Source organism: Micromys minutus, assembly GCF_963924665.1.
Source record: "Micromys minutus genome assembly, chromosome: 16".
NCBI classification, from domain to species: Eukaryota; Metazoa; Chordata; class Mammalia; order Rodentia; family Muridae; genus Micromys; species Micromys minutus.
The window spans coordinates 35,764,019-35,781,095 of record NC_137985.1 but is presented as its reverse complement, the minus strand read 5'-3'; the positions used below and the strand labels follow the sequence as shown (position 1 = coordinate 35,781,095).

At 44.3% G+C, this 17,077-nt stretch overlaps 1 protein-coding gene and 1 pseudogene across 2 annotated transcripts in view; one reads left to right on the top strand and one right to left on the bottom strand.

The window, feature by feature from the left end:
* TBCEL (tubulin folding cofactor E like) overlaps window positions 1-17,077 on the top strand; it is a 58,357-nt gene that overhangs the window by 33,537 nt on the left and 7,743 nt on the right. The gene's annotated exons all lie outside the window — the stretch shown is intronic.
* LOC308430832 (non-histone chromosomal protein HMG-17-like) lies at window positions 6,168-8,220 on the bottom strand (annotated as a pseudogene). The gene is made up of 2 exons: window positions 7,776-8,220; window positions 6,168-6,205 (listed from the first exon to the last, which is right to left on the bottom strand). The product of its transcript is annotated as a non-histone chromosomal protein HMG-17-like (transcript).

The window sequence follows — 17,077 nt, the reverse complement described above, 5'->3', positions numbered from 1 at the left end:
TATCAGATATTTACATTAAGATTCATAACAGTAGCAAAATTAGAGTTATTAATGAAGTACCGAAAAAATAATTTTATGGTTGCAGTCACCCCAACATGAATAGGTCACACACAGAATTAGGAAGGTTGAGAACCATGTCAATAGTTCATTTCCTCTGGTCTTCTGTGGGCTGTAGATGGGGCCTGGCTAACACCCGTCTTTCCACATTTTGCTTTGTGTTGCCAGTTTGTCTTCTTGGAGCACATTTTCATCTACCTTCAGTGAGCTCCTTCTTTTCTGTTGTTTTTGCTTTTGCACATGGCAGCTTCTGCAGACCAGCAGGCCTGGCAAGTGAGGAGAGGCCTGGGAAGCAGGTTCCTGAAGGGATGGGTCAGGGTGGCTGCATAAGGAGTTGGTGCTGAGTTTTAGGACATCTTGCCAATACACAAGAGGGGATACCTTTGAAAACAGGTTTCCAGGTGTTGGCAAGGAGAGTTGCCTGCCATAAATTTAAATGCCCAGTTTTTAAAGAAAAACCGGGGTTGGGTAGAGAGATTGCTTGGTGGTTATTAGCACTGTTGTCCTTGCAGAGGACCAGGTTTGTTTCCCAGCTCCCACATGGATCACAGCCACCCAGTTCGAGTTCTTGGAAATCCAACTCCCTGAGGATGGGAGTCTGCCCCACAAGAGAGAAGGACACAACCCACACAGTTGTGACCCTCCCCACACACATACAACCTGGCATGAGCACCACACACACACACTTGCACCAAAATACCCATACATACTTACATACATTCATATATACACACACACTCACAGGCACAAATGAACACACATGCAGGAACATACAGGCCACACTAACACACACAAATAAATATATTTTAAAGCTAAAGTATGACCCAGTATCTATCGCATTTGGCAAACTTACTAATACCCGTAGATAGAGCTGTGTAGGTACAGAAATAGATAAAATTGGTTTTTGTCTCTAATGGTATAATTATCTTGATGTGCATTTGTTCCTCTGTAATAGTGTGCTAGAATGAAAGCCATAGAAATCAACCTTGATTAGCTTTAATCAGCAGAGAAATGTATTATACAGGAATTGGAAGACTCGTTAGGCAGGAACCAAGAGAGGTACAGACAGCTCCTGTCTGATGTGTCACCGCTGGCACTGCTGTCAGGGCACCACAGTTGACTTTTCTCATTTAAAACTCTCTATTCAGTTTTTCTGTAGTAACTGCTGCTGCTGAGGACGCCAGAGACCCTGTCTTGTTTGGCTTTCATTCTGATCCAAGCCTTTATTGGCTTTCACTTTGACCCCAGTCTGGTCTTCAACTTAGGCCCTTTTGTCTCTGCCTCCTAAGTATGGCGGCTACAGAAGAATGTGACCACCATTCTGGTTCTAACCACCATAAATTTTTTTTAGGCATTTTCTTGAATTGCTTTTGAGAAACATGAAACATCAGGTTTTGTTTATTATAGTGGATGGTGCTGAGGATGGAACCTAGGCTTGCTAGGTGAGCATTTTCTCCCTGAGCTACATTCCCAGCATCCTAATCCTCACACTTTCCCCAAATAGTAACTGCACAGCAAAAGTACCATAGCTTACTTCTTACATTCCAGCATCTGGGTGCTCCTCTTCCCAGGTGTAAAAACGAAGGCTGTTCTCACATGTCCTGAATGTGATCGTTGTGCACACGGAAATGAGTTTCTGGATAGTCCGGGTCTTATGAAGTACTACTGTGTGTTGCTAAGTCTCAGACCTGTACTTCTACTTTTACATGGTACTTGTTGGCTCAGTAGTGGAGATGACCATTCTAATATACCTCTTGCAGAATGATGGAAAGGAAGAAAGAAAAGGAAAGTAAATTAAAATTTGTAAATATGGATGTAGACATAACAATGAAGAAAATGTCAGTTTGGATTGCTATTTTTACTTTACATCCCTAGCACAGGGCCACCATATTCATTGCTGCCTCCCACCACCACCCCCTTCTGTTTGCTTAGAGCCTTGACATCAGTAGTCGGGGCCAGTTGTTTCTGTTGGCGTCTGCACCCTTACTAGTTTTACCTATCTGTGCTTTCATTCTTGGACTTTCTCCCTTTAGACCTGGTGGTACAGGAAATGCTAAAGTGAGCCTCTGGATTCCATCTACACCTAAATACGACTCCTCTGTTTCCCCTGACACTTAATCACCTACCGTGGCTGACATTTCAGCAAACTTTTTTAGGCAGTACATTTGGCCTGGTGATGTGTGGCATGGGGAGTTGTGAGGAGCAGTTTCCAGAGGGATGTGATTCTGAGGGCTAAGGTGTGAAACCTTGGTGTCCCTAAGTCTTTAGAGTGGTGTTGTGGATCTGAACTCAGGTCCTCATGATAATGTTAGCACTCTACTGACTGAGCTCTCTCCGCATACCCTGGCACAGATGATGTAACAACCATTCCTTCCTATCTGTCTCTTTATCTAATTATGCCTATTTTTCCTTCCATCCACTGGCATTTATATGGTGACATGGCTTGGCTACTCTGTCCTTCAAGTGAAAGCAGGTAGCCCAGTTTCAGTCCTCTACCTGCATCCTTGGCCTGTGAAGTCTTTTTCAGAGGTGTGGGTGCCTCTATTTTCAAGGCCTTAAAGTAGGAACTATCTTCTGGGTCCTTCTAAGGTTTCGTAAGTGGGCAATGAGACAATTACCTATCATCTTGTTTCCTTCAAGGTTTTAAATTCTTGCATGTTATTTAAAAAATTGGCATCTCAGCTTCCTTTAGCATAGCCCATGATTACATCTACTTTGGTCAGCCAACTGAACACACACACACTGTAACTGCTCTCAGCTGCTGATGGGAGCTGACAGATTCAGACATTTTGTCAAGGGCCTATGCTAATAGAGCCAGCACCTAAAGGTGCCCTTCCTTCCTTGGTTCTGAGCACTTGGGCTCTACTTTACAGTAACTTCCAATATGTCTCTTAGTGGCCAGAGTCTTTCTGCAATTATCCTCTCTGAGTGTGCTGTGATCTGATGCTAGCCAGCCTGGATATATGTGTGGAAGGGCAGAATAAATGGATTAGTGTATTCTCGCAGGGGGCTTTTTAGAGGAGTAGACTCATGAATTAGTGTGAAGGGCTACCCAGTAAGCAGGGATGTTCAGAGCCTGCACACACCTTCATTCCAGTTCTTTCCTGTACTATCTTCTAAAGTTGTTTGACTTCTTAGAATTATTTTTAATTATTTATAGGTGTGTGTTGTGGGGGTTGTGCATGTGATGCAGGTGCTAGTGGAGGTTAGAGGTGTCAGATCCCCTTGGAGCTGGAGCTACAGGTGGTTTTAGGCTACCCAGTGGTAGTGCTAAGAACTGAACTCTAGTCCTCTGCAAGAGCAGCAGGCCTTTGAACTTCTGAGCCAGCCCTTCAGCCCTTTCTCCTTCTCCAGTCGGTGCTTCAGCTTGCCCGAGTCATGTGACTACTGCAGACTTTACTTTCTTGCAATTTAGAAGCAAGGACATAAACTCTTCTATGTTTTCTTGGTGTTTAAGCTATTTTGTTAGAAAATAAAGGTACTGGGGGGGGGCAGGAATAGAGTTTTAATATGTAGCCAGGCTAGCTTCAAAGTCATGTTACTTATTTATTTGTTTAAAACTGTTATATATGTATTTGAGGGGTCAGTTGTGTGGGTGCCTATGGAGGCCAAAGCGCTCTTCAGGTTCCCTGGAGCTAGAGTTGACAGGTGGTTTGTGAGTTGCCCAACAAGGGTTCTGGGAACTAAACTTTGATCTTCTGGAAAAGCGTCTTAACTCCTGAGCCACCTCTCCTGCCCCTAGCTCTAAACTCTTGCTCCTTCCTCAGCCTTGTGAATGCTAGAATAATAGGCATGTACCACCATGCCTGAGTACATTGTATTTTAGTAGTACATGTATTTGTCTCCTCCCTGGGCATAGTTTACAGGGATATCGCCATGATATTCTTTTATTTAATTCCATAAGCTAGCAGGTGCTGTGCCTCGTGGCCTTGAATTTGCAAGATCTTCATTCTTGGCAGCACTCTCTCAGTCATCCCAAGCCTTCCACGTGACCATGGGTGATAATTAGTTCTTTCACATCTGCACATTGTGGATTTAAAGAATGTCTTCTGTGAACACTAACATGATACTCACTGGCCTCTCCTTGGCAGAAACCAAGCACAGATTGCCCTTCATTACCTCAGAGTCTATTGCTTGTAATTCATCTACTGCCTGCTAATTTCTTAGTGCAAACAACAGAATCAACTCTGGACAAGTTAAGTCAGGTAGGAATTTAGTAAGAGAATAATGAAAGCTGTGTGGCTCACAGAACAGACAAGAAGATTAGAGAATTACCCTTAGGCAGGATCAGTGGAACACAAGGACCAGCCAGGATTTCTGTATTGGTACTTGAGCAACATGCTCCTGAAAGGACATTTGGACAGACAGCAGCAGGTGGCATGCCAGCATTGTAGCCATGCCCATGAACTCTAGGTCTGTATTTGCCGCCAGTAACCTCTGAAAGCTAGAGACGTGGCTCAGCGGTTAAGAGTGCTTTCTCTCTTACAGAGGAGTTCGATTCTAAGTTCGATTCCCAGCACCCATGGGGCAGCTCAAAACTGTCTGTAAATCCAGTTCTAGGGATCTGATGCCTTCTTGTGACCCCTATGGGTTCTTGCACATATTTTGTGGATACACTAAGAGGCACACACATATATAAAATAAGCACACACACAGACACACTCTGTCATGCCTGTGTCTTTGCCTAGTACTTCAGATTTAAAGTGACAGGTTTGTACCATGTTCTTTCTTCTAGTTTTTGTGGACATGGGAAGAATGCATTCTCTTTAGTGTTTAAACGCCTTTCAGCTGCTCACATCTCATGTGTTTTGGGCCACTCCCTCCTCCAAGGCTATCATCTGATACTAGATAGCCAAATTTGACTCTGTCATCCACTATAATGCCTTTCCAGCAGTTTTTATTTTTGAGCCCTTTTGATATGCCAGATCTACTTTGCACTTACAAAGGAACTGTGGGGGCCAGTGTTACCTGGTCATTCTGTTGTTTTCTCCACACTGTTTGGTTGTGATTGGTCATCTTACAAACAGAACTCACTAAGGATGATCCAGAGATCTACAGTCTGTTTTTCTACCCCAGAATAAACCATTTTGGGCACAGAAGGGAGCCCTGTCTCAGTGTTATGAATGTATCTCATAAGCATAAGAGTTCAGAGACTGCCTACCGGTGCCCTTGTTCTTGTCTTCTCCTGCTGGGTGGGGCCTCCTTGCTGTGGCTGCTCATGGCAGATAACTGACCAGCTTAGAACGGAGCCTCTGGACATAGGCTGTATTTATTTACTTTCTGAAACAACCAGAGAAGAAAAGCCTCTGTTCTTTGACTCTTGGCCTTTGAGCATCCCAGAGTTTGCTCTGCTGGTCAGTAAGCTTTCTCTATTCCTTGTCTCCCAGTGGCTCGTGGAGCAGTGGTATACTGTGTCATAGTAAGTTGAGTGTATGCTGCAGGTGGCTGGAAGGATGTCCTCTCCTGGCTGGTCATGTTTCAGTTACTGGATTCTACTGCTTCACCAGGATGACTTCTAGGAGTGGACTCTAGATCCTAGCTGGGGCTCAGGGGATGGTTTAGCTTATTTATTGAATACTTGCTCTAAAACCAAGTAACACTGAGCCAGAAACTTGGGGTGCAAGGATAAACAGTGGTGTGTGAGAGGCTTGCTTTGGGCCAAGCCAGAGACCCTTTTCTTCGCTGGGTCCTGACCTCTGACCTCTAGAGACTGAGTTCCTAGGCCTTTCTTTCTTGCACTCTTTTTTTCTGCACCTGTTTATTTCATACTTGTAGCCATTTCCGTGGCCCTAGATGCCACTTGCAATTAATAATTGTAATGATAAATAAAAAGCAAATGGAATATTAAGTGTAATTGAGGGTCCAGTCAGGGATGAGTTATCAGCTTGACACCTCACCTGGATGTTGAAGCAGTGTGTCTGAAATCACGTTTGATATGTTCTCTCCTCCACACTGCCCCTCTGCCCCTCCTCACTCCTTCCATTCCTGCCCTGAGTTCTTGGGAGAACAATGGAGTCACTCAAGATTTTTTTCTCCTTATCCTCTGTTGAGACCATCTAAGTTCCTTTGAAGTTAGACTTTCGCAGATTCTCCATAGATGGCCTCTAATGTCAGTCTGCCTCGTCCAAACCTTCTGTGCTTGCCTGTACTGTTAACATTACGGCAGCTGACATAAAGTCAGGTTTTTCTATTTCAAACAATTGCTGGTGACCAGCTGGTTCACTGTCACCTCAGGCTCTGATGCTCTCTCCCAGTTAGGCCTGCACTAAGCAGGTTACCTGTGTAGCTTTCTATCTTGCTCTCACCTTATTTGAGCTTCTTCATCAGCACACCCTAGCTAAGATAGTGCACCCCGTCTCCTGTAATCCCCGTAACCCACTTCGATCTTACTTGTCTGTTACCAGCACTTGGTTTGTATTATGTTGTCTGTCCGTTCATACGTTGGTCTCTTCATGCCTCCCACACATGTACTGTGTGCTGAACAGAGCAGCAGTGTTTCCTGCTTGGGGCCTTCCTTTTTCCCCAGCGTCCAGATGCTGCCTGGCAGTGTGGCATTGCTCAGAGAGCATGAGGAAGACAGTTAGGTCAGGGAAAGGACCACCTTATCCCTATCCTAGAAAGCACTTGTGTTAGCCTGCTGAAGGTGAGGGACATACTCTGAGTGGAAGTAGTGGCGGTCCGAGAGGAGCCAGCATAGCTGTGGCACTTGGCTGTTCTTTCTTACTGAGGTAGGAAACTGCTGGAAGTCTGACTCTAGATACTGAAAGTCTTTAGAATAAGCCTGTATTAGGCTGGATTATAGAATTCAGTGCTAGGAAAACACACTACGAATTTCTGAGTGTTTACAGTCATGATCCCCCTAGGGCAGCAAAAGCATCATCAGGATGGTGGGGACCTCTACACTCAAAGCCTAGCACTGTGTTGTTACAGTTTGATGCCTGTCACACTGCTTCTGTTTATGAGTTTCCTTTTTTTTTTCTTTTTACGCTGTAACCAGCTTTATTAAAGATACTTTTCATAAACAGTCATGGTATTCAGGCAGGACATGGGCAGACAATCAATGAGAACTTCCAAATTCCCTTCTTGTATAGACTGCCCAAATCAGAAAGCCACTGTAAAACCCAGTGAAATCTTCATTCAGTGCTTCAAAACAGGGAAAATAGCTTAGAGTGAGGGTTGACATTTCACATTAAGGATGTTGTTTAACAACTTTTCACAAGCCTACCCTGACTTTCAGGAAATGAACATGGCAGAATTATCAATCTGAAGATCCACAGTCTTTTATAAAAGGAACCATTGCTCTTCTGAGAACACTTGATGAAGTCACTGCAAAGTCCACATTGTCCAATAGACTAGAAAACCAATTTTGAGGGTCAGGTTTCAACGGGTCTCTGGTTTTAAGGGAATTATGTCTACGTTCATGGTACACAGGGGAAAGAGGTTATAAAAATGAATTTAGAGTTTTCCCAGACCAGAAGGCTTTTTGTGCCTCTGTGCCCAACTATGCAGGACCTTTCCAAATTATCAAGGAAAGAGGTTTTCTGTCCTCAGTCCAGCTTGTTAGTTATTTTGTTAGTGACACTGATCCTTTTCCCCCAACAATGAAGTGTTCTGTGCTAACAATATAGTTTTTTAAAAAGTAAAACAAAATTCTGTATTTTTATACAGCTTGGTAAAAATAGTATTTCCAACTGTGCAGTCACCAGAAGAGCAGTTACGAAAACTGCACACACGGCACTGGGCATCTCCAGCACCTTCAGCTTTCTGTGCCTGGTCTGTTTGGATTTTTCTGCAGGATTATTCGCATCCTTACTGGCATCGGCTTTGCCCTTCTTCCCTTGGGCACCTTCTCTCCCTTCTTTGCTGGGGCCTTTTTAGGCTTGGGCTCAGGCTTTGGAGGAGCAGGTTTAGCAGACAACCTTGCAGATCTCTGCGGCTCTTGTCCTTCACCTAGGCTTTGTTTCCTTTAGCATCCCCTTCAGCTTTCTTTTGGGCATGGCAGGGGCAGGGGACATCGGTGCTGAACATGAGTATCCAGCTGCTCGCGTTTGGTCTGTTGGGGAGCCGTCCTTGCTGCTTCTTCACACTGCTCCATGAGTTTCCCTTTATCTTGCCTCTGCTTCCTCTCTCCATCTCCTCTGAGAGATTGGATTTAAATTGCATCTTTAGCACTGAACTAATATGTAGTCCTCTGTTTAATTTTAAAGAGAGAAACAAAAGGAAGCAACTTCCTCTCTGATATCAACTTGTCTTGTATCTTTAGTGATACAGTGGCTTCTTGTATTTGAGCACAGTATGGGGAAGTTGACTGAGCTAGCTGATTTAGGGTGTCCCCTTTTTTCAGACCTTAAAATTTCAAACTTTATCAAAAGAGTTATAAGAGCCAAGGTTCCGGAGGACAGTTAGCCGATGGACAGATGGACAGAGTGTTGCTGTCAAAGACCAGGGGCAGAGCCTGGAGCAGCTTCCTTAAGCTTTTCTTGGCTTTCACTCCCCTCAAAGACTGGTCCTTTGCCTGTGTCCTGAGGGATGCTTGGGCTCTCCTGGGAAGGCTTCTTTATAATGTCAAGGCTTCAGGGCCCAGTTCCTCGAGTGCTTGCCGAGTGTCACCAGTGGTGTGCTTTGTGAAGTATGGTGAGTGGCTTTCCTGATAGGGACTGATGGCTTTTCTTGGCCGAGCTGATTGTATCTGCCGGGATTGTGAGCCAGGGCAGCAGGCTGTATTTGGACACCACCCTGATGAAGGGCCGTTTTGTCTCCTACGCTGGAGGAATCCTAGGGCACTGTGTCCCTTACCTCATATTCCTTCCACACAGAGGACCTGCTGTTGTGAAGAACATTCCTCCCCTGGACACGGGTCTCCTGGGGTTCTCTGCATTGCCAAGCTCCATCATCCTCTGTCAGGGTGGTGACACAGCACTGCTCACATTCAGCTGGGAGTCTGATGGGAGACAAAAGGGGCTTTCTCCTCCCAGCTCCTGGGAGACCCTCTGAAATGTTAGCTTTCCCTGTGGCTTGCAGGCTTTGTCATTCCAGTCACCCAGGACTCCTTTGACTTCTTGCCTCTTTCTCAGCCTCAGCCTCAGCCCAGCAGGAGGTAGCTGCCTTCTAATCTAAGGCAGTTACAGATGAGTATTTCAAAGGAGAGACACGGTGAGGCCCCCCAAGTGCTGCTGGTCTTGGGGACACTGTCCTGTTCTCTTAACTTGAGCCTTGGCTAGAACAAGTAGCCAGCTTTACCTTTTTGCTGGTGGTTATTTGTCTGTTTAATTTTTAAAAATGAAAAATAAAACTAAAACATACTAGTAATAAGACACTGATGTCTATCCAGAGCTGAAGAGTTTATTATTTTTTTTTTTTACATTATTTTACTTTAATTAAAAAGAAATAACATTTCAGGAAAAATCGGGTGCTTTTAGCCTTACCTCTTATCCTCTGTCTTACTTTAGGAAATAACCAGAGCAAGAATATTTTAAAGACATATTTTATTTTTTAATTATGTGTGTACATGTACACCCAAGTGCAGGTACCCACAGAGGCCAGGAGAGTTGGTTAGATCCCTCTGGAGCTGGAGTTTCATCAGGTTTGAGCTCCTTCCTCTGCAAAACTAGTAAGTGCTCAAAACTGTTGAGCCATTTTTCCAGCTCCTCATGTCAGAAACCTGATGTGAATCTTTGGTATGTATCTCTTTTTAAAACCACCACCAACATATAAAATACGGCTTTTACTTCTGTGTCAGTGAAGTATCTTCCCATGGTCTTTTCAGTCTTTATTTTGTTGGAAACAGTATTAAACTCTAATGCCAACTTTACCAATTTTTTATTCTATGGCTTACTCTTTAAAGATTATTTTATACCCAGGAGTGGTGGCACACACCTTTGATACCAGCACTCTGGAGATAGAGGCAGGTGGGTCTCAGAGTTCAAGGTCAGCCTGGTCTACAAAGTGAGTTCCGGAACAGCCAGGGTTGTTACACAGAGAAGCCATGTCTCCAAAAACAAACAAACGAATAAACAAAGTGTGTGTGTGTGTCCCCCACCATATCTTCCTTCTAACCTCTGAATTCTGTTTTTTGATTTTTACTATGAACTCCAGTTGGTGCTGGTAGTATGTTCATGAGTATAGGACGATCCAGGGAACATGGAAACCTACCTGAGCGGCGGAGGGCTACATCCCTGAGGAATTGCTGTCCTTCTCTGAGCATTTTGTGATCCCCTCTCCCATCCTTGATGTCGTTTGACTGACTTCAGTGTATGCTGCTCTTGTGTGCGCGGACACAGCCGCTACTTATTCTGATCATGTTAAAGATGAGGTTTTCTCCTATCTATGGTCACTGTGCACTGTGGTTTGTATGTGCACCGTAGTTTTCACTGTGTGGAATTGCTGTCTGTGTGATTTCACACAACACTTGAGTGTCCCCTTCCCTGCCATCCTGGCATAGATGAGGTGATCTGTAATCCTGCCTATGTTCTGTGTCTTGCTTTTTATTTGTGGCTCTATTTCAGGGCTCCATCGGTATATTTAGGCATATTTATCCATTCTTGTACTCTTACATCATCACCAAGTTACACTGTTTTAGTTCCCAGCAAGGGTAAGCCCCGTCCCCACTGTTGTTCCTTAAGATTTTTACTGCAGGGTTGTCTCCGTCCAACATGGGCATAAGAGCTTTATGTTTCACAGACCTGCTGTGACCAGATTGTGAACACAGTGTGTGTGTTTGCTCACAGAGAAGAGAGGTAGCATCTGGCCTCACTGCTTGCCCTGTGTTACTGGAGGAGTGCTCCATGCAGTGTGTATAGGGCATTTTGTCCTCATGGGCAGGCACACACTTTCTTTCTCACAAATGTCTCCTGGAGTTCTGTTAAGTTCCTTTCTAGGTGCTTTATTAACATTTATTGCTCTTTCAAGATGAGATTCCTTTTTCTGTTTCTAGTTGGATACTGTTGGTGACTAGGATGGCCATCGACAGTTTCGCATGCTGATTGTCATTCTTAACAGCATTTGGGGTGGTTCATAATTACTTTCTTGGGGATTTCTATGTACACACTATTTCTTCAAATAATTTGTGTGCCTCTCCTTTCTTTTCCTTGAATAGGACATCTAGTGGGCTATTTAAAATAGCAACAGGCTGGGGATGTAGTCAAGATGGTAGGACACTTGTGTAGCATGTGTGACAGAGGCTCTGAGTTAAGCTCGTAGAACTCCCTAGACTGAAATGTAGTAGAAGCTGTCTAATGGATGGTCTTCTTTCTCCTTGGGAGAGAATGTATCCAGGGCTTCACTGGGAAACACTTTGATATGAAATTGGACTTTTACTGAGTTTCCATAGTTTTTGTTCTTAGTTTTCTAGGGCATTTCTATGGCCAGTGAACAGCACCAGGTTTTGTAGACTGCACTTTTTTTGCATTTTGATTAACATTGTCCTCCGTAGTCTGGATTTTAACAATGTTTGCTTTGAGACATTTTTGTATTCCAGTGTTCAACTAGTTAAAAAATAAGAAATATCCTTTATAAGCAAGTAGATTTAATCTCATGTTACTTGGAATGTTTTATTTATAAATGTGAAATTTGCCTATAATAATTATCTGCCTTTCTGGGTTTATAAGTGTTGTACTAACTTTGTAAAATGAATTGGTTGGTAATTTCATATTTTTCTTGTAAGTATTTCATTTAGCTTTAAGAGTTTATACACATTGTGGGGTATGTCTAGGTTTCTGCATTACTTCATTTTGATCTTGGTGGGCAATTCTTCCATGTGAAGTCTGGTTGAAAATCTTAAACTTGAAGCAAAAGAACATTTTTCCACTCATCTGTTTAGCAGCCATGAAGGGCTTGGTTACCCTGGCAACCACTGATAGGGCTTTTCTGACAAAATTCCACATCAGTTCTATGCTAAACTTCTGTGTGGAAATGGTCACAGAACAGTTGACTCTGCTGTTTTCTCTTCAGCTCACTCCCTAGGGAGATCCTTGCCATGTGAGAAGCACCGTGTGTTGGTGTGGATTGCCTTTTCTGTAACTTCACTTCTGCCTTTCCCTTTATCTTGTTGAATCCTATTTGGTTATCTTGTATAAGGATCCATTTTAAATTTTAAGAAATGTGGGAAGGATGTGTGTGTGCACACACCTGTACAAGTGAGGAGGCACATGTGTGATGTGTGCACACCCACAGGCCAGAGGATACATGTGCCCTATGCTGTTACTTTCTGCCTTTCTTTTGAAGATAGACTCCCACTTAGCCTGGAGCTGGTGGTCAGCTAGCCCTAACAATGTCTGGCTCCCCTCTTCAACAGTGTTGACCTAGACCTAGAGCTTTACAAGGTGGGTACTGCTAACCAAGCTCAGGCTTCCATGCCTGCCTAGCAAGAGCATTTTGTAGCCCCATGTTATTTTTTTTAATCAGGTTTATTGTCTTATAACTGACATAAAGTGCATTTTCAGCCATTTTACTGTATAGTTCTGAGTTTTGACAGTCTCATTATGTAACCTCTTTCTAGCAGAACCAGAATCTAAAATTCTCATCATCTAAAAACTCTCCTTGTTACTCCTTTGCCCCGACTTCTCCTCTCTGTCACCTACTGCTTGCTTTCTGTGCCTGTTGTTTTGCCTTCTCTAGAACAGCACAGCAGTGGAATCTGTATCACCTTTAATTGAAATATTTTTTAGGATTAATTGTAGGTTTACATGTAGTTGCAAAAACAATATGTGACAGATAATAGTACCCTGTCCCCTGTAGGGCAGTGTCCAGCAGAACTGTGTGTAGTACAGCAGCACAGCCAAGAGCGTGACAGTCACCAGGTCGCTGATCGTGTGTGTGTGTGTGTGTGTGTGTGTGTGTGTGTGTGTGTCTGTGTGTGTGTCTGTGTGTGTGTGTCTGTGTGTGTGTGTGTCTGTGTGTGTGTCTGTGTGTGTGTGTCTGTGTGTGTGTGTACGCATATGCTATGTTGCTTTTTTTTCTGGTAAATGGAAAAACGTCTATGGCTGCCACTTATCAATTCTGACATGTCCAGAGCTAAAGCCCCCTACAGGAATGTGGAGACACATAAAGGGTCAGCACCAAGTTCTTGGAGGGAAGGGGGCAGAGTGAATTAACCAAGTCTCTATTCATCTCATTCGTGTGTCTGAGACAGTACAACTAGTTTACAGACTAGAAAGAAACTCAGTAATATAATCTCTGACAGTGTTTCTGTTTCTTGCATTTGAATCTTTGCTGTGTTGGCTGTGTGCGTGCTCGTGCGTGGTCATTACAGGCAGGAATCTTATGTGAAACTTTTGGGTGTAGTGGTATGCACTGGTAAGTCTCAATCTGGAGAGGCTGGGCTGAGACTAGAGGGTGGCTGTCATTTGCTTCCCAGCCAGTGTCACCTAATTGGTGAGCTCCAGGTCAGTGAGAGACCCTGTCTCTCAAGATCATCCACCTGGCCCTATGATTATATGTACACATACATGTGCACACATGCATGTGGGGAACAGGGTTGCTGAGGTGATGTTTTGAAAGACCTCCGAAGGGAGACCCTCACTCAAATCTCAGGAGAGGCGCGCACCCAGCGAGGCACCGAGACCAGACTTGCTGCAATCGCATGAGGAAGTTTATTGAAAGTGAAAGAGTGAGATCTCAGGCCAGCATGCTGGGGTCGAGACTCATACACCACGCAGGGGTAGAGGAGTTCGACCCCGGCCTGAACTTGTAACAGGCTTATAAAGGCAAAAATTACAAAGGAGGGGGAGGACAGGTGGAATGAGGAAATTCAAAGGGGAAGAATCATACATTTTTTTTATCAGTACACCCCCAGGCACACCTAGGGCGTTGGGACATTCCACAGAGGTCATCTGGACCTTCTGTGGTATTTTGGGAACTCAAATCTCAAGAAAGTGGGATTTCCTGGGTGGGATTTCCTGGGAGCGAGCGGCAGAGGAAATCCCTAGGGCAAGGAATCAGTGTCCTTTGACAACCTTTTACTCTTCATTCCCCCGTTTTTCTTTTTGTAAAAAGCTCTAATCTTAGAGCGATCCCTCAGCTTCTTGTAATATCTGGTATTGTTGTCTTAGGACCATTACCTGTACAGCACTCACCCTTTCTTTTATAAAAGTCACCAGTCTATTGAGGATGCATGGCCCAAAGGTTAGGATTAGCATTAAAATGAGTAAAGGCCCGACTAAAGCAGAGACTAGGGTAGAGAACCAGGGTGACCGGTTAAACCAATTTTCATACCATCCTTGGTATGTTTCTCTTTCTTTTTTTCTGTTTTCTAGTCTTTCTCTAAGCTTTGCCATAGAATCTCTTATGACACCAGAATGATCTACGTAAAAGCAACATTCTTCTTTTAGGGCAGCACAGAGCCCTCCTTCCTTTAGAAAAAGCAGATCTAATCCCCTCCTGTTCTGTAGCACTACCTCTGATAATGAAGTCAATGACTCTTCTAGTTTGGTTATGGACTGTTCTAATGCTCCCAGGTCCGCGTCCATAGCTACTCTGAGTTTATTATAGTAGTAAGGTTGTTGGATGAGGGCAGCTGCCCCTGTTCCAATTCCTGCTGCCACTCCAAGTCCTAACAAGACAGCTAAGGTCAAAGTAGCGGCGGTTTAAAACAACAAATGCACTATCAAGCAGATTGAACAGGCGGTCCTCAGTTCTCATAGGGAGATAGGAGGGTGTGGTCAAAAGGGGATACGAGTCCTCCTTTGGTGACAGAGTGAGACAAGGAGGACTCTCAGGCCTGGGTGCAGGGTTATCAAGCACCGAATTGGGGCCTACGGGTCATGTGGGTGGACTCTCTATCTTTATCTTAATAACAAAAAATGAATCTAGGGTCCCCTCTGCCAGTATAGACTCTCCATCCCCAACGGTTTCCTCTTACCCACTGACGATCTTGTTTTCCCTATGGGGTGAAGCTGATATTTAGAGGGTTACAATAACTGTCTTTGCACGGTCCCTGAGGGCTACCGGAGCTTTCAGAGGCACACCCAGTCCTATAAGCCAGGTATTTGGATGGATCTCTTTCCCCTTTCTCTAGCTCCCCTGGCCTATGACCCTTTTTAACTATAATTAGATCCCAAGTGGAGGAAGGGTTCCAGTAGGCTTCTCCCGTGGTCTCACATCCCCATTTACTACAAAAATAGTCTGAGGCCCCTCTCTTCATTTCCCTGGTGTGTCCCTGTCCGGGGCAGACATAGAAGTCTGCTGCCTGAAGGTTGGCTCGGTAAAACTGTCCTGAACACCCCAATGTGATCCCTATGCCATGAGGGACACACTGTTCTTCTGGGGGTGGCTTTTCTAAATTGGTATAACTGGAAAGATCCCAGGCCATAGAGCCGGCTGCTAACTTACAGACATTGGGTGCAAGATCAGGCCACCAAGTCCAAGGGGGGTGCACTGCGGTAGTTGACCACACGACGTCGCCCACTTCATTAAGCACTTCCCAGGTTAATTTTTGAAGGGAATGAGGGTTATTACCCAAGGTTGGGGCTACGACGAAGGCACAGCTTAAGAGAATTGTCACCAGCAGCCACTGTACCTAAGCAGCAATCCTGTTGACCTTGACTGCCAAGGGGGTAGTCAACAGCACCAGGTAGTGTCCCTTCCACCGGGGCTCAAGCATGCCAGCGCGATGTCGTCTGACCAGGACTGAGTCTCCGACCTGGAACCTGTGGGGCACCGCGGTGGTTCCTGGAGTGTAGGCTTCTTTTATTCGACTCCAGATCTGTGTTTAATCTTACACACACACGGGCTCGCTCATACATTTCTAGCCTGTGTTGAATGCCCTTGACTTTAACCTTGTCTAACTCATTGCTTCTTTGAGGTTGGAGAGGTAGGCAGTACAAGATGAATTTATGAAGCCACTTTGGTTAAAGTCTTGATCGTCATGGCAAATGTTTGCAGATGAAAAGAATTTTAACTGCTGTCTGGTAGTTGTGTGAATTCTATCATCAAATGAATCATATTTTAGCCATTTATTGGTAATTTTGGCAACCATAAATTAAAGAAATTGTGATTTTAAAATGTGGTGCCACATGCCCTTAATCCCAGCACTAGGGAGGCAGGAAGGTTGTAAGTTCAAGGCCAATCTAGTATACTTAAATACCTTGTTCTTTTAATGAGGGTGAGAGTGAGTAGTTAATGGAATGTGCTGAGTCAAGACCCCTAGGGAGTCAGGTGGGAAAGATCTGGGGTTTAAGCTAATCAAGAAAGTCAGCCTTGCAATGGGGGCAGTTGGACAGAGAAATTTGGAGCTAGGACCACACAGGTGTAGGTAGCAGAACAAGAAATGAGGCATCTCCCGAAACCCCAGGACACAGAGGCTAAAACTGGAGGAGGATCTGAAGCTCAAGAGCACATGGACTGCATGATGAGACATTTTAAAAATGGGAGAAGGGAGGAGCCATTGAGGAAAATTGAAAGGGAACATTTGAGTATAGGAGTGGGAAGCAGGTCTAGAACAGTGCTCATTGTCACATGAAGCCAGCATGGCTCCAAGTAAGAGAAATGAGAGCCTAGGAAGAGCTTGAGGCTCAGTCTACCATAGCCATAGCTGCAGCTTCAGGGTAATGAGCAGGCTCTAAGTACATTTCTGTGAAGTGTGTAACAGATGATCCCTAAGGTTCCTTCTGCCTCCAACATGGGAGGCATCTGTGCCTGAGTAAGTAGAGTACCTGTGGCCTAGTGTCAGGAGAGCAGGAACCCATTACCAAATGTTAAGGAACATTCTGTGCTGTAGATATGGTATGGGCTCAGAGTGAAAGAAGATATACAGGAAACTAGATAGGGGTGGTCAGAGGATTCTTGGGATGTAGTTTTGAGCCCCTCATGTTGCCTCAGAAGCAAAGTAAACTTTACAAATGCTTTTCTTCTCATCACTTGGAGGATATATTTAACCAAGTGGGCCACTGGGAAATTTTCATGTTTTACATGTTACATTTTAAAAATATTATTTATTTGTATTTAATGTGCATCTGTGAATTGCCTGGTTGGATGTCTCTGTGAGGATGTCAGATCCTCTGGAATTAGAATTACAGTTGCGAGC